At 39.4% G+C, this 24,687-nt stretch overlaps 1 non-coding gene across 1 annotated transcript; it reads right to left on the bottom strand.

Moving 5' to 3' along the window:
* Positions 1 to 2,563: 2,563 nt before the first annotated feature.
* Positions 2,564 to 2,635, bottom strand: TRNAC-GCA (transfer RNA cysteine (anticodon GCA)). Its single transcript has one exon. It is a non-coding gene; the product is annotated as a tRNA-Cys (tRNA).
* Positions 2,636 to 24,687: the final 22,052 nt, after the last annotated feature.

Here is a 24,687-nt window from a genome sequence, read left to right as displayed (position 1 = left end):
TGATTATTGATGTTGTTCGTATTCTTTTCCCACTACTAACATTATTTGTATATTTTGAAACAATGCTCTCTGGTTCATAAGGGTTCATGATAGCTATATAGTTTTGAAAATGATTTATTTTATCAAAAACAACAACAAAAAATAAAGTCAAGGAGACTCTGAGTAAAGTGCCCCATTCCAAGAGGTTATTAAAGAGAATGAGATATATCTGTGAGCACCAAAGGGGAAAGCTGTCCATGATTTATTAGGAAGTAGAAGTTTGCTTATTGTTTTTAAGTGTCCATGACTGTGTGTGTCTGTGTACAGTGTGTGTGTGTATGTAGTGATCAGTATATAGATATACCCTGAACTGTGTGTAACTGTGTCTAACTGGAGAATTGGTTAGCTATTCTTGACATTACAGTTGTTTTTCAGTGAATACTTGTATGTAAAGAAATGGAAAAGACAAAAATAAAGCACCCAGGGAAAAAAATGAAAGCCTAAGCTAAAATATAAACAAAGCAACAGACAAAAACTTGAGTCTGTAACTAAGGAATATCCATAGGGAGTAAGGAAATGAGAAGATTCTAAAAGGCAGCAGGAGACAAATCCCCAAGAACTTTCATTTGTAGTGAAACGTGGAGATCCAGATCACTTCTATCAAGAAGCTGGCAGCCTTCATGCTGGGAAGACTTGCTAACAGTAAAATTTCCTGTTGCTCTATCCAGCTGCCCTGCCTTCTTGGTTCTTTTAACCATTTGAACAAAAAACATCAGCATCAACAGCATTTTAGAAACAAGAAGAATGTTACTTTCAAAGAGGTGCAAGGGAGTTGGACATCAGAAAGATTTTCGTACCAAATAAAAATATAATATTCATTGAAGGGAGAAAATGAAAGATGTTAGTGACTGCTAATTAATAGTGGACTGCATATGTTGATAAAACTAGAAATTTCTCACAATTATCACCACAAGGGCCTGGGCCTATCTTCAGATGTTAGTGTTATAAACACCAGGCATAAAATTGTTTCCTTTAACAGGAAATGCTCAATGTTTTATTTATTTTAGCGAGCAGAACTTAACAAACTGACCTGTCGTTTTCGGTTTATCTCAGTGCAGAGTGTTCTTTCTTCCATTCTGAAGATGGTCATAATGTACGTACTTACTTTTAATGACAGAGGGCAATGTGTCCATTTTGCTTCCACGCTCCTAAACAAAGTAATTCAGAAAGATGGATTGTGAAGGAACAGAAAAATTATCTGGCAACTGAAAACCAAAGCACAGTACACATCACATTATTAATATTAGAAAAAGTTTAATTCTAACCTATGCGGATAATGAAGCTGATGATCAATCAAACTGGAAGAATAAGTTTCCCATAAGATATTCTTCTGATGGAAACCAAATAGGCAGAGAAAGAATGAGATTTTGTTAATAATCAATTAATTATTATTTTGAATCAAGCTGTTGATACTTTCATGAAGTTCAAATTCAGTAGTAGAGGGATATATGAGAGTTGCCCAGCCTATGCACTATTAAGAATAAGTGTGTGTTACTGTATATAAAATAGATAAAATCAAGGTCCTCCTGTATAGCACAGGAAATTATATTCACTATCCTGTAATAAACCATGTGGAAAAGAAGATGCAAAAGAATGTATATATATTAACCCATGTATGGAGAAGGCAATGGCACCCAACTCCAGTACTCTTGCCTGGAAAATCCCATGGACGGAGGAGCCCGGTGGGCTGTAGTCCATGGGGTCACTAAGAGTCAGACACGACTGAGCGACTTCACTTTCACTTTTCACTTTTATGCATTGGAGAAGGAAATGGCAACCCACTCCAGTGTTCTTGCCTGGAGAATCCCAGGGACGGGGGAGCCTGGTGGGCTGCCGTCTCTGGGGTCGCACAGAGTCAGACAGGACTGAAGTGACTTAGCAGCAGCAGCAGCAACCCATATATATATATATAAAACTAACACAACTAACACAGCATTGTAACTAACACAACTAGCACAAGATACTTCAATTAAAAAAATTTGTTAGAATACTTGCTAAACTAAACTATTTCTTTAAAGCTGTCCTAAACGTCACTCAATGTTTATCCTTCTGCTTTTTCCATTTTATAAATTGTATCAAAGATGCAGAAGAAATGACCAGCAGTTTATAATTAAGAAGACTTAACCAAGCATCAAGGATTGAGGCAGAGGCTGGGTCAGTACTGAGTTAATCTCAGCTGTGCTCATCTCTGGGTATGCCTGGAATCATGATGCAGATCCTTGGCTAAACATTAAGTGCAGCGTCCTGTATTCTATTTTCTTTGTTCTACTATTGAGACTTGTCAGTGTCCTGGTTTTTGGCTATGTGACCAGAGACATACAGAAGACTCCTCTTTGAGTAAGTGGTTCTTCTGAGACCAACTATCTTGCAAGTATCTTAAGTGGTTCTGGAAAGTGAAAGTGAAGCCGCTCAGTCGTGTCCGACTCTTTGCGATCCCATGGACTGTAGCCCACCAGGCTCTTCTGTCCATGGGATTCTCCAGGCAAGAATACTGGAGTGGATTTCCATTTCCTTCTCCAGAATCTTCCCTACCTAGGGATCAAACCCAGGTCTCCTGCATTGCAGGCAGACGCTTTAACCTCTGAGCCACCAGGGAAGTTGGACCTGAAGACAAAACCTATCCTGTGAAACTGAGAAAGGACACTAGAGTCTGTGCCTGAAACTTGTTACTCTCTGATGTTTGCCTGGGCTTTATTTCTACTGCTGTACTATAATCTCTTAACTTCATTGAAACCTTTCCTGAGTACAACTTGAGAAATCCATGCATTCTTTCAGTTATTTGACCCTATATAATTACTGCAGCAATGCTAGTTTTTCTTCCATACATCTTAACAAAGCGACTCAGCAAGATTGAAAATTAGGCGAAGATATATTGGGCAACTACAATAACAAAGGAATGCACACATCACATGACTAACATCAGGCAGCCCTCCATTTATGGGTGAAAGTATTTAATGGCACAAAGAAGATGAGTTTATAATGACAAATTGTACAATTCACAATGGTAAGTAACTGAATCTTTTGGAGCAAATTACATCATTATGGGAACATTAACACAAATCTTCCAGATATTCAAGCTGGATTTAGAAAAGGCAGAGGACCAGAGATCAAATTGCCAACATCTGTTGGATCATTGAAAAAGCAAGACAGTTCCAGAAAAATGTCTACTTCTGCTTTATTGACTATGCCAAAGCCTTTGTGTAGATCACAACAAACTGGAAAATTCTTAAAGAGATGGGAATACAAGACCACCTGACTTGCCTCCTGAGAAATCTGTATGCAGGTCAAGAAGCAACAGGTTGAACTGGACATGGAACAACAGACTGGTTACAAATCGGGAAAGGAGTACACCAAGGCTGTATATTGTCACCCTGCTTGTTTAACTTATATGCAGAGTACATCATGCGAAATGCCAGGCTAGATGAAGGACAAGCTAGAATCAAGGTTGCCAGGAGAAATATCAATAACCTCAGATATGCAGATGACCTTACAGCAGAAAGTGAAGAACTAGAGCCTTTTTTATGAAAGTGAAAGAGGAGAGTGAAAAAGTTGGCTTAAAACTCTACATTCAGAAAACTAAGATCATAGCATCCAGTCACATCACATCATGGCAAATAGATAGGGAAGCAATGGAAATAGTGAGAGACTTTATTTTCTGGGGCTCCAAAATTCACTGCAGATGGTAATTGCAGCCATGAAATTAAAAGGCATTTGCTCCTTGGAAGAAAAGCTATGACCAACCCAAACAGCATATTAAAAAGCAGAGACATTACTTTGCCAACAAAAGTCCTTTTCTTTTTAAAAACAGTTTTGAATTTTATATTGAAGTGTAGTTGATTCAGGGCTTCTCAGGTGGCACTAGTAATAAAGAACCTGCTTGCCAATGCAGGAGTTGTAAGAGATGCGAGTTTGATCCCTGGGTCAGGAAGATCCCTTGGAGGTGGGCGTGGCAGCCCACTCCAGTATTCTTTCCTGGAGTATCCCATGGACAGAGGAGCCTAACAGGCTACAGTCCATAGGGCAGCAAAGAGTCGGACACGACTGAAGCGACTTAGCATGCATGTATGCATGGTTGGTTCATAATGTGTTAGTTTCAGGTGAACAGCCAAGTGGTTTAGTTACCTAATTCCTTTTCAGATTGTTTTCTCATATAGTTACTACAGAGTAGTGAGTATAGTTCCCTGTGCTATATGGTAGGTCCTTGTTGATTATCTGTTTTTACACATAGTAGTGTGTGTATGCCAATCCCAACCTTGCAATTCATCCCTCTCCCCTACTTTTCCCCCTTGGCAACCACACACCCACCCTCTATGTCTGTGAGTCTATTTCTGTTTTGCAAAGAAGTTCACCCTTATCATTTAAAAAATTATATTCCGTATGGAAGTGATGTCTTTTTCTGACTGACTTCACTCATTATGATAATCTCTAGGTCCATCTATGTTGCTGAAATGGCATCATTTTATTTTTTTAAATTGCCGATTAATATGTACCACATCTTTATCTGTTCATCTGTCGATGGATATATAGGTTGCTTCCACGTCTTCGCTATTGTAAGTAATTCTTATGTGAACATTGGGGTGCATGTATCTTTTCAGATCATGATTTTCTGTGGATACATGCTCAGGAATGGGATTGCTGGATCAAATGGATTTATTTTTAGTTTTTTAAGGAAACTCCCTACAGTCTCCATAGTGCCTGTTCCAAGTTATATCCCCATCAACATTGTAGCAGGGGATTTATTGTTTGTGGACTTTTTGATGATGACCATTCTGACAGGTGTAAAGTGTAGTAGTATGGTAGTTTTGATTGCAATTCTCTAATAATGAGCAATGTTGAGCTTCTTCTCTTCTCATGTGCTTTTTGGCCATCTATCTGTCTGTCTTATTTGGAAAAATGTGTATTTAGATCTTCCCATTTTTTGATTGGGTTATTTTTTTTTATATTGAGCTACTTGAGCTCAATATAAAATGTGGAAAATTCTGAAAGAGATGGGAATCCCAGACCACCTGACCTGCCTCTTGAGAAATTTGTATGCAGGTCAGGCAGCAACAGTTAGAACTGGACATGGAACAACAGACTGGTCCAAATAGGAAAAGGAGTACGTCAAGGCTGTATATTGTCACCCTGCTTATTTAATTTATATGCAGAGTACATCATGAGAAATGCTGGGCTGGAAGAAGCACAAGCTGGAATCAAGATTGCCGGGAGAAATATCAATAACCTCAAATATGCAGATGACACCACCCTTATGGCAGACAGTGAAGAGGAACTCAAAAGCCTCTTGATGAAAGTGAAAGTGGAGAGTGAAAAAGTTGGCTTAAAGCTCAACATTCAGAAAACGAAGATCATGGCATCTGGTCCCATCACTTCATGGGAAATAGATGGGGAAACACTGGAAACAGTGTCAGACTTTATTTTGAGGGGCTCCAAAATCACTGCAGATGGTGACTTCAGCCATGAAATTAAAAGACGCTTACTCCTTGGAAGAAAAGTTATGTCCAACCTAGATAGCATATTGAAAAGCAGAGACATGACTTTGCCAACAAAGGTTCGTCTAGTCAAGGCTATGGTTTTTCCTGTGGTCATGTATGGATGTGAGCGTTGGACTGTGAAGAAGGCTGAGCGCCGAAGAATTGATGCTTTTGAACTGTGGTGTTGGAGAAGACTCTCGAGAGTCCCTTGGACTGCAAGGAGATCCAACCAGTCCATTCTGAAGGAGATCAGCCCTGGGATTTCTTTGGAGGGAATGATGCTGAAGCTGAAACTCCAGTACTTTGGCCACCTCATGCAAAGAGTTGACTCATTGGAAAAGACTCTGATGCTGGGAGGGATTGGGGGCAGGAGAAGGGGATGGCAGAGGATGAGATGGCTGGATGGCATCACTGACTCGATGGACATGAGTCTGAGTGAACTCAGGGAGTTGGTGATGGACAGGGAGGCCTAATGTGCTGCGATTCATGGGATCGCAAAGAGTCGGACACGACTGAGCGACTGAACTGACTGACTGACTTTAGCTATTTGTTTATTTTGGAGATTAATCCTTTGTTGATCAATTTGTTTGCAAATATTTTCTCCCATTCTGTGGGTTGCCATTTGGTTTTGTTGTTCATGGTTTCCTTTGCTGTTAAAAGCTTTTATATTAGGTCTCATTTGTTTATTTTTGTTTTTATTTTCATTACTCTAGGAAGTCGGTCAAAAAAGATACTGTTGTAATTTATGTCGAAGAGCATTCTGCCTATGTTTTTCTCTAAGGGTTTTATAGTATCTGATCTTAAATTTAATCCATTTTGAGTTTATTTTTGTGTATGGTGTTAGATAATGTTCTAATTTAATTGTTTTATGTGTAGATGACCAGTTTTCCAAGCACCACTTATTGAAGAGACTTTTACTCCATTGTATATTCTTGCCTCTTTTGCCAAAGATAAATTAACCAGAGGTTCATTTGTTTATTCCTGAGCTTTCTGTCCTGTGCCATTGAACTTGGTGTCTGTTTTTGTGCCAGTTCCATACTATTTTGATTACTGTAGCTTTGTAGTAACCATAAGTTCAATAATATTTTAATCAAGATATTTAAGTCCATAGAGCATAGTAACTGGGTTCCCTTCATGTGACCTAGATAACAGAAACAGATAAAAAATCTATTAGAAGTATGTAGCAATTTGACTTTTGGAGTTGGACTCCAAAAGGCATGCTGCTGCTGCTGCTGCTAAGTCGCTTCAGTGTCCGACTCTGTGCGACCCCATGACAGCAGCCCACCAGGCTCACGCGTCCCTGGGATTCTCCAGGCAAGAACACTGGAGTGGGTTGCCATTTCCTTCTCCAATGCATGAAAGTGAAAAGTGAAAGTGAAGTCGCTCAGTCGTGTCCGACTCCTAGCAACCCCATGGACTGCAGCCCACCAGGCTCCTTCGTCCATGGGATTTTCCAGGCAAGAGTACTGGAGTCGGGTGCCATTGCCTTCTCCGCCAAAAGGCATAATTTAGTACTTAAATAACGTTCTAATGTATTTGTACCTGTTTTATTGAACAAGATTATTTGAATGAAAATATTCTGCTGTGAACATGATATACCACCTTTAAGTGCTTCATTGGTTTAAATAGCATTTAAAAGACTAATGATGAGCATCCTCTTCTACTTAGCCCTAATACTTTGAATTCCATCTATAAATCACTACCAAATGATTTTTATTTTATTTGGAGCCTACATATGTGAATTAAAATGCCATTACTCCATTTTGCTACATATAACCTTGTTGACTTGTTTTTCTTTGGAGATCTGTTAAACAAAGTCTTGGGGAAATTTTAATTTGAGGTAAAACTTGTATTTCCATTCACAAAAAATTAATTTCACACTGGCTGTGTCCTAAAGGAACTAGAAACAGTGTAAGATAATTATCATTATTAAGGAAAAGAAGTCTTAGATTTTCAGTGACTTAATTTTTTATACCAAAAAAGGTAAGAAATCAGGGGAACTGATCCTGGGTAGTAGTTAGAAATATTCTTCCAAATTAGGATATTCAGTTCAGTTCAGTCACTCAGTCATGTCCGACTCTTTGCGACCCCATGAATCGCAGCACGCCAGGCCTCCCTCTCCATCACCAACTCCTGGAGTTCACTCAGACTCACATCCATCGAGTCAGTGATGCCATCCAGCCATCTCATCCTCTGTCGTCCTCTTCTCCTCCTGCCCCCAACCCCTCCCAGTATCAGAGTCTTTTCCAATGAGTCAACTCTTCACATAAGGTGGCCAAAGTACTGGAGTTTCAGCTTTAGCATCATTCCCTCCAAAGAAATCCCAGGGCTGATCTCCTTCAGAATGGACTGGTTGGATCTCCTTGCAGTCCAAGGGACTCTCAAGAGTCTTCTCCAACACCACAGTTCAAAAGCATCAATTCTTCGGTGCTCAGCCTTCTTCACAGTCCAACTCTCACATCCATACATGACCACAGGAAAAACCATAGCCTTGACTAGACGAACCTTTGTTGGCAAAGTCATGTCTCTGCTTTTCAATATGCTATCTAGGTTGGTCATAACTTTTCTTCCAAGGAGTAAGTGTCTTTTAATTTCATGGCTGCAGTCACCATCTGCAGTGATTTTGGAGCCCCGAAAAATAAAGTCTGACACTGTTTCCAGTGTTTCCCCGTCTATTTCCCATGAAGTGATGGGACCAGATGCCATGATCTTCGTTTTCTGAATATTGAGCTTTAAGCCAACTTTTTTCACTCTCAGAGTCCCATAAATTAAAATATTTATCAGGAAATTTCATTATACTATCCTGGAGAATTAGTCAAAGCTATGGTTTTTCCAGTAGTCATGTATGGATGTGAGAGTTGGACCATAAAGAAAGCTGAGTGCTGAAGAACTGTTGCTTTTGAACTGTGGTGTTGGAGAAGGTTCTTGAGAGTCCCTTGGACTGCAAGATCCAACAAGTGCATCCTAAAGGAAATCAGTCCTGAATATTCATCGGAACGACTGATGCTGAAACTGAAATTCCAATACTTTGGCCACCTGATGTGAAGAACTGACTCATGGGAAAAGACCTGATGCTGGGAAAGATTGAAGGTGGGAGGAGAAGGGGACGACAGAGCATGAGATGGTTGGATGGCATCACCCACTTGATGGGCCTGAGTTTGAGCAAGCTCTGGGAAATGGTGAAGGAAAGGGAAGCCAGGAGTGCTGCAGTCCATGGGGTTGCAGAGAGTTGGACACGACTGAGCAACTGAACTGAATCGAACTGATCCTGGAGAAGGAAATGGCAACCCACTCTAATATTCTTGCCTGGATAATCCCATGGACAGAGGAGCCTGGCAGACTACAGTCCATGGAGATGCAAGAGTCAGACACCACTTAGTGACTAAACCACCACCACTACATTATACTATAACATAAATAGCATTTGCTTTGAGTATTGTAGAACTTCAAAGAGGTAATTGTCTATAATAGATTGGATAGTTTTTGAACAAAACACTGTGCCTAGACAGAGCATTGTAATATATCCTGGAAGTGAGGGAGCTGGAAACAGATAGTAGGAGGAAGAAAGATAAAAGATTTAAGAAAGCTTCTAGTACACCTAAGGAGATTTGGCAGTTAGAATAATGAAGGCCTTCTATTCTGTGCCAATGAGTGATAAAGAGAGTTAATGAGGTCACATTTTACATGAACTTAGCCTTGAACAACACATAACACTCAAGTTTTGGCCTCTCAATATTTTTTGGCTTCCAAATCTTTAAAAAATATGCCCAAATATCACAGTTGGCTCTCTGGGTAGACTCTAAATTGTGTTTCATGTTTTGACTGTAGCAAATTGCTGGTACCCGTTTAGTTGTAAATTTTGTCAGAGTTGCTTACTATTGTCTATATACATGTTATTTTGATGATGACTGTACTGTACTATTATTTTAACACTCATTATTATAATTTAAAATGTTTTCTTTCTGTAACAAACCATTTAAGTATTCATTATATGGTTATGCTGGTATAAAAGCTAATGCTGATGCTTTTTAAAAATGCCCCAAACCAAAATCTTTGGAACAAAAAAATGAAGGTGATGAATAAAATACAGGAAAGAAGCTAAAGCAATCCCCAGCCTCCAAGACTTTCTTCTAAAGATTAGAGATGGATGATGGTTTAAAAAAAAAAAAAAAAGGCAGAATTAAAGAAAATCTACAGTACTTTGGCCACCTCATGCAAAGAGTTGACTCATTGGAAAAGACTCTGATGCTGGGAGGGATTGGGGGCAGGAGGAGAAGGGGACGGCAGAGGATGAGATGGCTGGATGGCATCACTGACTCGATGGACGTGAGTCTGAGTGAACTCGGGGAGTTGGTGATGGACAGGGAGGCCTGGCATGCTGCAATTCATGGGGCCACAAAGAGTCGGACAGGACTGAGTGACTGAACTGAACAGGGGTTATAGATTTATACATTAAAAGTACGCATCTCTTCTATGAGAATATTTGTATGACAATGTATCAGTTTGAATTATGTGAGGTCCTCAGATATATACTCCTCACATCAAACATTATTGCTAGTACCCTAAAGCTTCATAGGAAAGATGACATATCTAGAAAAGGTAAATTTATATAGACAGAAAGTAGATTAGTTGTTCTTGAAACTGGGGATACAACTGGGATTAACTGTAAAGGAGCATGAAGGATCTTATTGGAATGATGAAATGTCTAAAATGAGTCTGATAGAGTTAAAAATCAAGGTGTTAGTAGGGCTGTTTTCCTTCTGCAGGCTCCAGGAGCAAGTCTGTTCCTTACTTGTTCCAGCTTGTAGAGGCCGTACCGCTCTAACCTCTACTTCCATTGTCCCATCAACAATACTCCCATCCCTACTAACTCTTTCTGCCTCTATCTTGTAAAGATCCTTGTGATTACATTTAGGGCCCACTCAGTTCATCCAAGGGTAATCTCCCAAATCAGGATCCTTATTTTAATGACCTCTGCAAAGACCCTTTTGCCTTATGTGCTTACACATTCACAGGTTTTGTGGGTGAGAAGTGGGCACCTTTGGGGGTTGTGATTCAGCTGACAGCAGGTGGGTAGAGAGAAGGCGGCAAGGACTTGGGTTCATTCAGCTTTGCTTTTTCCATGCTTAGCACTGCACTCAGTGCCTGGTGAATATGCATTTGCCAAGTTGAGGGAGGACATGAGGAAAAGTGCAAAGGTGGGAATAAGAAATATGTGTCCTGGGAACTCTGACTAGATTGTTAGATGTGGACTGAAGGATTCTAGAATTAAAGGTGGATAAAAATGGAGTAGAAAGACAGGTTGGAGCCACATTGCTGAGTGTCCTAAATATGAGGTCATACTTTTAGACTTAAACTAGTGAGGAATTATTAAAGACTTTTGATTATGGGAAATAAATGATTATGGGCATTTTGATAAAAGGTTAATCTGGTGAAAACCAACCAAATGTGAGAGGAAATGCTGGAGGCAGATACACATTTAGAGGTGACTTCAGGTAATCCAGCCGTGAAATGATGAGATTATGGCTTTAGTTGGAGTGGTCCTAAGAATGACAAGGCAGAACAGAAATAATATAAATAAAGAATTGCCAGCACTTAATAGCTGAGTCACTATAAGGGATATAACTGTTAAGATGAATTGTATTTGTGCTACAAGGAATATAAATTCCAATATAGTTAAATAAAAGTTGTTTATTTTCTTTTATCACATAGAGACTAAAGGTAGGTGGCTGTGAATTCACATTAGCAATTTTTCCTATGATCTTCTAGCAAAATCCAGATGGGAGTATTGGGGCTACTGGGAGTTAGAACAACTTTTTTTGAAACAAAGAAGTGGGAAATGTGAATACCAGATAAACAGTGTTTCCCCTGCAAAGCAGAATGGATTGGAAGAATGTTATTCTTAGGAACTTTCAAGGCTTTCTCAACACGAAGTGATATTTGACTGTGTGCTCACCATCCTTTGAATGACCTTGAGAGAAGGCAGACTATAAAGTCAGGACTCATATAAACCTCACAGCCTTGGACCACTTCAGATCCTTTGTTGTCTATTGATTGTATCTGCCATTGGAGTTGGAAGGTGTGAGGAATAGGAAATGTATTTTTTAATGGATGTTTAGTGCCTATTAATTTTTGGCAATGATCATATCTCATTTTTCTCTAATATCTTAAAAAAAAAAAGAAGAGAGCTTTGAGGTCATCTTTGGTGGTCACAAATGGGCAGGAAGCAGAGTAAAAAGCCTTTCCATACAAATGTTTTTCCTTTATAATTGTACATAGTTGTTCTGAAAATCTTCTTAAGTTCTGACTACATTGCAGATATGATAAACTCATAAATTTCACAGATAAGAAGAGATTGAATACTGGCAGTTTTTAAAAAAAATAAGATATAAACTACTAATCCTTAAAATAACCAAGTTATTGACAGTTTGAAAAAATAGACTAAATTACATTGAAGGTATTCTAGGATTATACATATGATAATACAAAACATTAATTACACTCTTTACTATAACTTAGAGAGGAATCTTCCCAGAGCAGAAACTTTGGCTGTTTATAGGGCTTTTATATAGGGCTTTAACCCCGGCCTGAATTTCCTAATCAGTCCCTTTCATTGCTGAAAGTTTTTATAATTTCATAGTGGAAGAAGACATGAAAATCTCAGCCACTACCATGCTTTTATAAAAAACTTTAAAAACAGTTGTTTATCAGTATGATAAAGAAAATACCCACAGGCATATGGGAACTCCGCCCTGGTCAATTCTGAAATATTCTCTCCCACACGTGAAGAGTCCGTCTTCCTTTCAGAGAGGAACAGTTTCTTGTATTTTGATCACCAGTTAGAGCTCATTTTCCAAAGGGCTATGTCTTGCAGACTCTCAACTCTTTCTCCTGCTCTGTGCAGGTGGTAGGTAGGTGAGTTGAGAGGTTTTACTCTCCTGATGTGAACTTCTCTTTCCAGGTCATGTGGGCTCAGGCCCTGTCCTGCTAATTGACTCTCTCTACACATGCATCTGAGAAGGAGTTGAGGATTTAGATTCAGGAGGCAGAAGACCTAAGCCTTCTGCTCCAATTCCATTCTTTACCAGGGGTCATCAGATGCTGGCTTGAAAGGACTATTTTTTTTTTTTAAGTACAATTGATTTACAATGTTGTGTTAATTACTGCTGTCCAAGAAAATAATTCAGATATATGTGTGTGTGCGGGGGCTGTGCTTTGTGCTTAGGCATCCAGTCATGTCTGTCTCTTGTGACCCCATAGCCTGTAGCCCACCAGGCTCCTCTGTCCATGCATTCTCCAGGCAAGAATATTGGAGTGGGTTGCCATTTCCTTCTCCAGGGGATCTTTCAGACCCAGGAATCAAACCCAGGTTATCCTGCATTGCGGGCAGACTCTTTACCAACTGAGCTATGAGGGAAGTCGTGTATATATGTATATATATATAGGACCTCTATCTCTCTATAGACTCTCTCTCTCTGTGTATACACACACACACATTCTTCTTTTATATTCTTTTCCATTTTGGTTTATAGTAGGAAATTGAATATGGTTCCCTGTGCTTGTAGTAGGACCTTGTTGTTTATCCATTCTATGTATAATGGCTAATATCTACTAATCCCAACATCCAGCTCCATCCCTCACGCAGCCCTCTTCTCCCTTGGTAACCACCAGTCTGTTCTCTGTGTCAGTGGTTCTACTTGTTTCATATGTTCAAGTGTGTTGCATTTCAGATTTCACATAAAAGTGGTTTCATATGTTCTTTGTCTTTCTCTTACTGATTTATTTTACTTAGTATGATAATCACTAGTTGCATCCCTGTTGCTGCAAATGGCATTATTTAATTTTTTTGACTTTTACTTTTAAAACATTTATTTATTTTTAATTGAAGGATAACTACTTTACAGTATTGCATTGATTTCTACCAAACATCAGTATGAATCAGCCATAGGTTTACCCATGTCCCCTATTTCTTTCTTTTTTATGGCTAAGTAGTATTCTATTGTGGAGAAGGCAGTGGCACCCCACTCCAGTCCTCTTGCCTGGAAAACCCCATGGACGGAGGAGCCTGGAAGGCTGTAGTCCATGGGGTCGCTGAGGGTTGGACTCGACTGAGCAACTTCACTTTCACTTTTCACTTTTCACTTTCATGCATTGGAGAAGGAAATGGCAACCCACTCCAGTGTTCTTGCCTGGAGAATCCCAGGGACGGGGGAGCCTGGTGGGCTGCCATCTCTGGGGTCGCACAGAGTCGGACATGACTGAAGCGACTTAGCAGCAGCAGTATTCTATTGTGTGTATGTACCACATCTTCTTTATCCATTTACCTGTCAGTAGACATTTAGGTGAGCACCGTATCTTGGCTGTTGTGAGTAGTGCTGCTATGAACATAGGCATCATGTATCTTTTTGAATTATGGTTTTGTCTGGAACATATGCCTAGGGATGGGATTGCTGGATCATATGGTAATTCTATTTTTAGTTTCCTGAGGAAACTTCATACTGTTTGACACAGTGGATGCATCAACTTACATTCTCACTAGCAATACAGGAGGGTTTCCTTTTCTACACCCTCTCTTCAGGATTTGTCACTTGTAGACTTTCTGATGATGGCCATTCTGACTAGTGTGAGGTGGTAGGTACCTCATTGTGATTTTCATTTGTGATTTGAGCATCCTTTAGTGTGCTTATTGGCCATGTGTATTTCTTCTTTGGAGAAATATCTGTTTAGGTCTTCTGCCCACTTTTTAATTGGGTTATTTGTTTTTTTTGTTGTTGTTGTTGAATTGTATGAGCTCTTTGTATATTTTGGAAATTAATCCCTTGTCGGTCTCATCATTTGCAAATATTTTCTCCCATTCTGTAGGGTTACTCTTTTTGTTGTTTATGGTTTCCTTTACTGTGCAAAAGCTTGTAAGTTTGATTTGGGTCCCATTTGTTTATTTTTGTTTCTATTGCCTTAGGAGATTGACCTAAGAATAAACATTGGTACAGTATGCCAGAATATTTTGTCTATGTTCTCTTCTAGGAGTTTTATGGTGTCATGACTTATGTTTAAGTCTTTAAGCCATTTTAAGTTTATTTTTATGTATGGGAAGAGGCTGTCTTCTAACTTCATCGATTTACATGCAGCTGTTCAACTTTACCAACACCACTTATTGAAGAGACATTTCCCATTGTATGTTCTTGCTTCCTTTGTCAAAGATTTACCACGAGTGTATGGGTTTATTTATGGGCTCTCTGTTCTCTTCTGTTGATTCTTACCCCACTGTTTTGATTATGGTAACTTTGTAGTATTATCTGAAGTCTGAGAGCACCATGCCTCCTTTTTTTTTCCTCTCAGGATTGCTTTGGCAATTCTGGGTCTTTTATGGTTCCATATAAATTTTTTTTTTATTATTTGCCCTAGTTCTGTGTGAAGGGTAATTTTTAAATTTAATTTCACTCTTGTCCCCTCAGTAGGAAGGAACCTGGTAGGGATAAGAAAGAGGTGGTGGTCAGCAAATCGTTGTTTCATACCTGGCTCTACCGTCACTGAATATGTTCACATTTAATTGTCCCCCATGTAAATTGATTTTACCAGTGTGGTGAGCCATGTGGCTATATTAGGTAAAGATAATGTTGCATATACCCCATCCTCTGGCCAGCAGTTTCACTCTAGATATTGTGCTGGAGAAGCTTTCACGTTTAAGATAAGAAGGTACATACAAAAAGTTTGTTGTAGCTTTGTGATAGGAAAAAATAAAATAAAAAGAAAATTACCTAAATGTTTATCATTGGGAGAAGAGATAAATTGTGACATGTTGATAGAACACAGTTTTATTAAGCAGTAAAAAGTGAACCAGCTAGAATTCCTTATAGAACTACTATCTCATTTATAGAAATACTATGTATGCATAGAAATGCATACATAATAGGAACAATGATACATATTTCAGTGAAAGCATACACAGTGAAATGAAAATTGGGTTAAATTTACATTGAATCATTTTTTGAAAATTGAATAGCTTTTCAAAAATTGAGTAAATTAAATTGAAGATGAGAGACACTAAATTCAGGAGAATGATTAATTCTGGGTAGAGATACCAAGAAACAGAATTGTAGAAAGGTACAAAAAGGTGTTAATTATAATATTTTAATTCTTAAGCTATGTGTAGGATACACATATGCTCATTATATTGTTTTATATACACTTCCAAATGCTTGAAATATTTTATTTCTAAGAATTTTCTAAACCCCAACAAATGCCAATAATATCACACATTGGACATTTACAAAATGATATTTTTTAGATTAAAATTTGAAGAATAACTGATTTGTCTTGAGAAACTCCTGTGTTTTCTTTTCACTAACAACTTAAATCAGTCACTCTTAATACTTCATCTCCTTTGCCTGTCTGGAAGCTCAGAAACAAATTTGAGCATCAACTTTAATAACCAAGTAGTATCTATACACTTTCTTCCTGAACTTGATTTTCTATCTCAAAATGAATTTTTTCTTGTTTTTTCTATTTTATAAGCCTCTTCTCATTCTTTGAGGAAGAAAAAGAGTTTTAAAAATATAAAAATATTTTTCATTCTAGTTCTCTTTCTGTTCACACAAATTAACAGTGTTCACACACGGCAGGACCATGCATCTGCTTTCCCTCTGTGTCTAGCATAGCATCTGGCATGCAATGAACATTTCATTGTTCACTGATTAAATGAGTTTAATCAATCCACAATTTCATCCTTAAACAAATCTTGATTTTTCACATTTCAGAGGTGTCCAATTTGTTTTGTTATAAATTTAGGTTTGGTAAAAATCTTGATGAATAGGGTTTCGGGTTATTTCCTAAGATGGTTTTTCCAGAAGTAAAATTGCATGGGTCAAAAGAGATGATCGCATAATGGCTATTAAAATGTTTTTCCAAATGGCTCTCCAGAAAAGCTTTTACCAGTTTCTACAGCAACGAGCAATGTCTGAGGGTAACATTTCCCCATAACACTGTCTGTGTTCATGCAAAATTTTGTTTTGTTGTGTTTTGAAATGTAATAGGTGTAAATTTATACCTTGATGTAGAGTTAATAATTTTTTAAATGTTAGTGTACCTAGAGTTTTTATGGTGAATTTTATGTGCTCTTGTGAAAAATCACTTGACTTTTCCAGATCTCATCATAGATCTTCATCATTTCGTATAAACCAACAGAGAAAAATCACCCATGAAAACTCTTGAGGCTTCTTAATTTCCCCAAATTTCCCTTATGACTTATGGATAATGAACCTCTTTGGGGTTTAATTGCTTATCTGTAAACTCTATAAATTGGAGGTAGGAACATGTATCTTGGATGCCTATTGCATTACAAATCATGTATTAAAATACTACCACATGGCAGGGGTCCAGTAAATAATAACTATTACTGTTGTTTTTAATTTTAACCTATAAAATTAGGTTCATGATCTGGATGAACATTGGTTGGGTTCATTTCCTGGTCTGCATGTGTAGGAAACAAATATATACTAACGATGGATTCTTTTCATAAACTATCTTGAGCTATCTTAAGCAAAAAGTGGAATTTGCCAATAGAAGGGTAGAAAAATGAGGAAAAAGGAAAGGGCAGGGATCCAGTAAGACCTCCAAGTAGAGAAGCCCTGAGTCCTGATGTTGCCAGAATGTTCTTTTATCAGCTCCCATATCTGGTTTTCCTTGCACCTGAGTGTCATTCTCTTTCTCCACAAGTGGACTTTCCCCACACAACTGTTGAAAGTCCCTATGTTTTACACCTTATAATTTCAGTTTTTGAGGAAGGATTGTCTGATAGTCCCTCAGGTTCTGAGTCCAAATAGGGAAGGGACTTTTTGACCTAACTTGGCTTAGGTGCCTGTATCTCCAAGTTCTCCTCAGTCCTGGCTGAGGTAAGAGTGTGGTTGGTTCACTTGAGAATATAACAGCTTCCATAGAAATTGTCAAGAAAAAAAGAGATATTTTCAGAAGGAATAAGGGATGAACAAAACTTTCAGTGTTGACCATAAATTTGAGTGGTCGCAAACCTCTTGACTGGGAGGAGCTGATCTTTTGGAGATGGACATTCTTACCAGACCTGGGATAAAAACATGGTTAGAATAAAATAATAGGCTCTGAGTGGCAGGAGGGTGAGACAGTACTGAATAAGAAGAGAGAGAGAGAAAGTGTGTGTGTGTGTGTGTATGTGTGTGTGTGAGAGAGTGCTTTGAAAGTCTTGCAAAATATCCTACCTTAAGGTGCCCAAGGAATAATTGTTGAACGAGGAGAAACATTTAATAAACAGCTAACCACAATACTTGGCTCATAATATGTGCTCAATAAACAGGAGTTGAACTGAGTAACTACAAGCGTGGGTTATACTCTGGTGTAATTCTAAAATTGAGTGTGAAATAGTAGTCTGATGGTGACTGGAGGACGTAATCAAAGAAATGGGCATCACAGGAAACAGCAGAATTTGTGCCAATAGCAAGTTGACAATCAGAAGCAACTCCACTTAAGAGCACTGGACCTCAGTGAGGTAGTGTATCGGGAGTGGCAGTGGGTTCTGGTGCAATACAGGCTAAACTTCCTAATACATCTCATTATGTTGTCTCCAGGGCCTTGAGGGTCCTGGGTCCTATAACGAGTTAAAACTAACCAACAGTGGTTCTGCAGGGAACTATTTTCTATCATCAGTGTTAGATGATGATGATAACAGAGAAATATCAATAACTCCAAAAGAAAACATATATTTGAGCATTTGCTTCATTCAGTGAAGACTTTTCTCAGTCTAGGCTCATGGACTGTAATCTAGACTATGGAGTGCAGCACCTCAGCGATTGTTCTGGTTCTTTTGGCCCTTCTGCTTCCTTAACATATCTATCCCTGGACAACCCCAAACATACCCCTTTTCTGCTCGTATGTACAGGTGCTCCTGGAGATGATCACAAAGTGAAATTGGGGTCACCCAAAGTTAAGAGTTTTCAATGCCAACTGGGCTCGTTGATCTATTTCACAGCTGTCTTGTCTTGGTCTCTCTCCCCTTCATCTGCCACTAGTGCTGTTCTCAAGTTCAGCCTTTCTCCTCACGCATTATATCCTTAGTTCACCTCCTCAGCCTTGACACGTATCCTAGAAATCTAGTTTCTCAGAGAAAGCTGAAGCCATCTGCTGTAAGACATCTAGATATCCTGCCTTTCCCACCTTAAACTTACCTCTCCCTGTGTCCATGGTTGTCAGCACTAGGTGCACAGTAGGACTAACTGGAGAATTTTAAGACTGTGTCTTGCCTTTGGATTCTGATTTAATTGGTCTGGGATGGGAATTGGTATTTTTAGAAAGCTTCCCACATGATTCCATGTTCAGCCAGGGCTGAGATCCACTGACCTATATCCATTCTTCTCTCATGTTCCCAAATCTCTGAACTACATGTCCCAGTCCCTTAAAATTTATTGTTTCTCCCTTTTTTGGTGAATGAGGAATTCTTGGCAGGAGTGTTAGACCTCTGGGCCTGCACCTAAGTCTTGTCCTAGGAGCAGTTCAGGTGACTTACTCTTCCCAAGAAACTTGAATAATAAGTGCAAATTGCGCCTGGGGATGGCAGTGGGGTACATGAGTAGTGTTTTAGAGACTCTAGATCTCTCACAGAGTCAGGAACACAGGCTCAGAGTCCATCAAATCAATTTACTTCCTGCTCTGCCACCCACCAACTGTGTGACTTTGGCAAGTTCTTAAACCACTAGACCTATGTTTCTCCTTATGTAAAATGCACTTCCTCCTGTGGTGCTCTGAGCATAATTAATATAAAGTTCTTTACCCAGAGCTCATAGGACATGATCAATAACTGGTGATCATGGACAGATTTGTTAAAGCTAAGCATCTCTTTTTGGATTTCTTCACTAAGCACTCTGAGTGATTTCCTCTGCTTCTATAGTTTCCCAAGAATATATCTCCACTCTGTATGTAAATCTTGACTTCAACCTATCTCTGCCTTGGTAATCCAATTTAGATTTCTGATCTCTCATGTAGGACATGTGTTAATCAACAACTCACTTATTCACTAATTCATTCAAAAATGTCTCTTGATAGCCTACTAGATGCCAGACCCTGTTCTAAGTACTGGGGATATAGATATGAATAAGACAAAGTCCCTGTCTTCAGGTATATATATTTTACCATTTCTTTTCCATCTTTACAGTCACTGAATTAGTTAAGCCCATGGTACCAGTTTCCTGGCCCGCCTAGACTCCTCACTAGCCTCCCTGCCTCTCATGCTTTCTTCTAATATATTCTTCACAGAGGAGTGGGGTCATAATTTTAAACTTGAGCTCTTTACAATCCAACATCCTGCTTAAAATGTTTTAAAAAATTCCCAATAACTTGCTGGATTAACTTCTTAAAAATACCCAAATGCCTTTCCTATCTGCTTCTTTAGCCTCATTTCTTCCCATATTTCCGCAAATCTGACTCAGCAGCAGCAACACTAAACTTCTGTGGTTCCATAAATAAGGTATGCTTATTTGTGTGTCTGCATAGACTTCTAACTATTGCTTTAACCTGCATACAGGTTTCTCAGGAGGCAGCTAAAGTGGTCTGGTATTCCTATCTCTTTCAGAATTTTCCACAATTGGTTGTGATCCACGCAGTCAAAGGCTTTAGCATAGTCAATGAAGCAGAAGTAGATGTTTTTCTGGAATTCCCTTGCTTTTTCTATGATTCAATGAATGTTAGCAATTTGATCTCTGTTTTCTCTGCCTTTTCTAAATCCAGCCTGTACATCTGGAAGTTCTTGGTTCACGTTCTGTTGAAGCCTAGCTTGGATGATTTTGAGCATTACTTTACTAACATAAAATGAGTACAATTGTGTGGTAGTTTGAACATTCTTTGGCTTTGCCTTTCTTTGGGATTGGAATGAAAACTGACCTTTTCCAGTCCTGTGGCTACTGCTGAGTTTTCCAAATTTGCTGGCATATTGAGTGCAGCACTTTCACAGCATCATCTTTTAGGATTTGAAATAGCTCAGCTGGAATTCCATCACCTCCACTGGCTTTGTTTGTAGAGATGCTTACTAAGGCCTGCTTAACTTCACACTCCACAATGTCTGGCTCTAGTGAGTGATCACACCATCGTGGTTATCTGGATCATGAAGATCTTTTTTGTACAGTTCTTCTGTGTATTCTTGCTACCTCTTAATATCTTCTGCTTCTGTTAAGTCCATTCCGTTTCTGTTCTTTTTTTGTGCCTATTAATGCATGAAATATTCCCTTGGTATCTCTAATTTTCTTGAAGAGATCTCTAGTCTTTCCCATTCTATTGTTTTCATCTGTTTCTCTGCATTGTTCACTTTGTAAGGCTTTCTTATCTCTCCTTGCTATTCTTTGGAACTTTGCATTCAGATGGGGATATCTTGCTTTTTCTCCTTTTCTTTTTGCTTCTTTTCTTTTCTCAGCTATTTGTAAGGTCTCCTTAGACAACCATTTTGCCTTTTTGCATTTCTTTTTCTTGGGGATGGTTTTTATAACTGCCTCCTATACAGTGTTACCAACCTCCATCCATAGTTCTTCAGGCACTGTATCAGATTTAATCCCTTGAATCGGTTTGTCACTTCCATTGTATAATCATAAGGGATTTGATTCAGGTTATACCTGAATGGCCTGGTGATTTTCCCTACTTTCTTCAATTTAAGAAGAAATTTAAGTTAAATTCAATTTAAGTCTGAATTTGGCAGTAAGGGGTTCATGATCTGAGCCACATTCAGCTCCTGGTTTTGTTTTTGCTGACTGTGTAGAGCTTCTCCATCTTTGACAGCAAAGAATATACTCAATCTGATTTTGGTATTGACCATCTGGTGATGTCCATGTGTAGAGTTGTCTCTTGTGTTGTTGGAAGAGAGTGTTTGCTATGACCAGTGCGTTCTCTTGGCAAAACTCTGTCATCCTTTGCCCTGCTTCATTTTGTACTCCAAGGCCAAACTTGCCTGTTACTCTAGGTATCTCTTGACTTCCTACTTTTGCATTCCAGTCCCCTATGATGAAAAGGTCATCTTTTTTTTTTTGGTGTTAGTTCTAGAAGTTCTTGTAGATCTTCATAGAACCATTCAACTTCACCTTCTTCAGCATTAGTGGTTGGGGCATGGACTTTATTGAATAGTTTGCCTTGGAAACAAACCAAAGATCATGCTGTCATTTTTGAGATTATACCCAAGAACTGCATTTCAGCCTCTCTTGTTGACTATGAGGGCTACTCCATTTCTTCTAAGGGATCTTGCCCACATTGGTTAAATGTTATTTCTGGTGTGTCTGTGAGAGTGTTTCCAGAAGAGATTAACATCGGAATTGGTAGACTGAGTAAAGCAGATGGCCCTCCTCAATGTGAGTGAGCACCATCTAATATTTTGAGTGTCTGAACACAACCAAAAGGTAGAGGAAAGGAGAATTCTCTCTGCTTGAAAGTTCGAACTGAGACATTGGTCTCCTCCTAGTGTTGAACCGGGACGTGTCCCATCAGCGCTCCCTGTTCTCATGTCTTTGGGCTCAGGTCAGAACTACCCCACTAGTTTCCTGCATTTCCATCTTGCAGATGGCACATCAGAGGGCTTTGCAGCCTCCATGATCCTGTGAGTGAGTTCTTTATATACTGTATCTTTTTATTATTAGATATAACATATATAGTAAACACATTATATAACTATATAAATATATATATTTGAAAATCCTATTGGTTCTGCTTCCCTGGAGAATCCTAATATGGAGTCATAAGCAGCCAACTATTGGCAAGTGCCACCCAAATATAGGAACCTCAAATAAAAAATGAGATTGCTTCTGAAATGGAGAGGTCTCTGAAGAACTTGTATATAGGCTCCAAGAAAGAGAATCCCTTTAAGTATTCAGCAAGCTCAGAGAGAGTTACTTAAACTGTCTGCACAGCTAGAGGAAACCAATACTGGGTATATCTTTGCATTTTAGCTAGGATATTGCCTGCCCTTTTCTTCTTTTAGTTTGGGTTCCCACAGAAGTAGACCCTTAGATACGGATGTAAGTGTATTTAGTTTATTTGGGAGGTGAATTCAAGAAGCACAGGCAGAGGGGTGGGTAGTGAGATAAGGAAAGGAAGGAAGCCAGTAACACTTCAGAGATTGAGCAGGTTACTGCTGTGGGTTTGAAGGTCAATCCTCGTGCTCTGGGTATGGTGAAGAATGTATTTCAGATTCCAACCAAAGGATCTGGCTCTCCATCACATCTTGTCAGGCATGTCATGAGGGCTGCTCCTCGAAGCTTGAATTCCTTAAAAGTTCTGGCCTGTTCTGGATGCATAAGGAGTGGGCTCCAGTGGCCAAAGCAAGTCCTCAGCTTAGTGTTGGCACTTGGAGATGGAAGCCACGGGTGCCCTGCACTGAGTGCGATGGCAGAGAAATGACAGCGGTTGCCTCCACTCTTCTGCCGCCAACCACCTGAGTCCTGGAGGTCAGAAGCAGGCTTGTAGGTGGGGAGAGTGGAGGAGCAACACCCTACTGGGAGATAGAATCCCACTGCATGAAGGCTTCCCATAGGTGGTAGCCCCAAGCTGAAGGAGAGGAGAAGCTCTATATTTGAGTGAAATTTTTAGTTTTTACTTTTTCCGGAACTGAGTGTTTCAGATGCCCCAAAATGAGCACTCCTGGGACTAAAAGTGTAGACATCAGGAATGTCATGGGACCTCTCCTAGATTTCATTGAATAAATGGAGAACTGCTCCAAGAAAAGGGCTTAGAAGGCAATGGCACCCCACTCCAGTACTCTTGCCTGGAAAATCCCATGGATGGAGGACCCTGGTGGGCTGCAGTCCATGGGGTCGTGAAGAGTCGGACATGACTGAGCGACTTCACTTTCACGCATTGGAGAAGGAAACGGCAACCTACTCCAGTGTTCTTGCCTGGAGAACCCCAGGGACGGGGGAGCCTGGTGGGCTGCCGTCTATGGGGTCACACAGAGTCGGACACGACTGCAGCACCCTTTATACGTAGTGTAAAACTCATTAGTTTTCTCATTGCATGAGTTCCACTCACGTGCTGCTGCCGCTGCTAAGTTGCTTCAGTCGTATCCAACTCTGTGCGACCCCATAGACAGCAGCCCACCAGGCTCCTCTGTCCCCGGGATTCTCCAGGCAAGAATACTGGAGTGGGTTGCCATTTCCTTCTCCAATGCATGCATGCACGCTAAGTCGCTTCAGTTGTATTCGATTCTGTGCGACCCTATGGACAGCAACCCACCAGGCTCCTCCGTCGACAGGATTCTCCAGGCAGGAATACTGGAGTGGGTTGCCATTTCCTTCTCCACTCATGTGCTGTTCAGCTGAAAAATTTAAAGACAGGGAAGCTTGGTGTGTTGCATCCATGGGGTTGCAAAGAGTTGAACATGACTGAGTAACTAAACAAAATCAGGTTTACTGTCTGTAGAATAGCAAGTACTCATACTAATAAAAAGTATTTATTGAGACATTTCCCTGTGACCAACTCTGCACTAAGAACTAAGATATTGTACAGGATAGGTCTCGGTCCATAAGCAGTGTTCACTATAGTGTCATTGGGAATCCTGGTTATTGGCAGAATTTCTCATTTTAATTGAGCAATTATGTCATCTCAAGGATTGTTTTTTCCATCTATTACTTATATATTGTGTGTTTTTTTATATCTATTAGTAATCTTGAAATAGGCCTTTACTTCCTGTCATTCACTTAAATATTTACTATTACACTTACTGACTGTTGATTTCTTAAACTGAGTGGGAAGGAGGCTTCAGGTGAAGTAAAATCACAAATCTGTACATAAGATTGTTAAGGGTGATATATTATTTCACTAATTTGAGTTTATGGGTCACCTATATGATTATATAGGATTCCCAAAGCAGCTGAGATATTTGTTAGCTCCGGAAGTATCATGAGGTCAGCACAAGCAAAGGTGATAGAACATTTAAAATACATTTTCCTTAAAATTAATATCAATACATTAATTAAAAATGAAGTTATTGAAGTTAACATAAAAAGTGCAAAACGGGGAAAATGCTATTCTTCTAACTTATTAGACCAATTGACATGAAAGTATTTGGTGGAAGCAGTCTCAATCATGCCTGTGGGGAGGTCCTTGAGAAAAAGTTTGTTAGACAGAGTATCTCTTTTTCTTGGCCGGCTTCAGAGTGGTCTGATGTTTTCCTTGACGGACTTGA

The sequence above is a fragment of the Bos taurus genome, chromosome 28 (genome assembly GCF_002263795.3).
Source record: "Bos taurus isolate L1 Dominette 01449 registration number 42190680 breed Hereford chromosome 28, ARS-UCD2.0, whole genome shotgun sequence".
Classification (NCBI taxonomy): domain Eukaryota; kingdom Metazoa; phylum Chordata; class Mammalia; order Artiodactyla; family Bovidae; genus Bos; species Bos taurus.
Note: the sequence above shows the minus strand (reverse complement) of the source record. Positions and strands in the feature narration are given on the sequence as shown.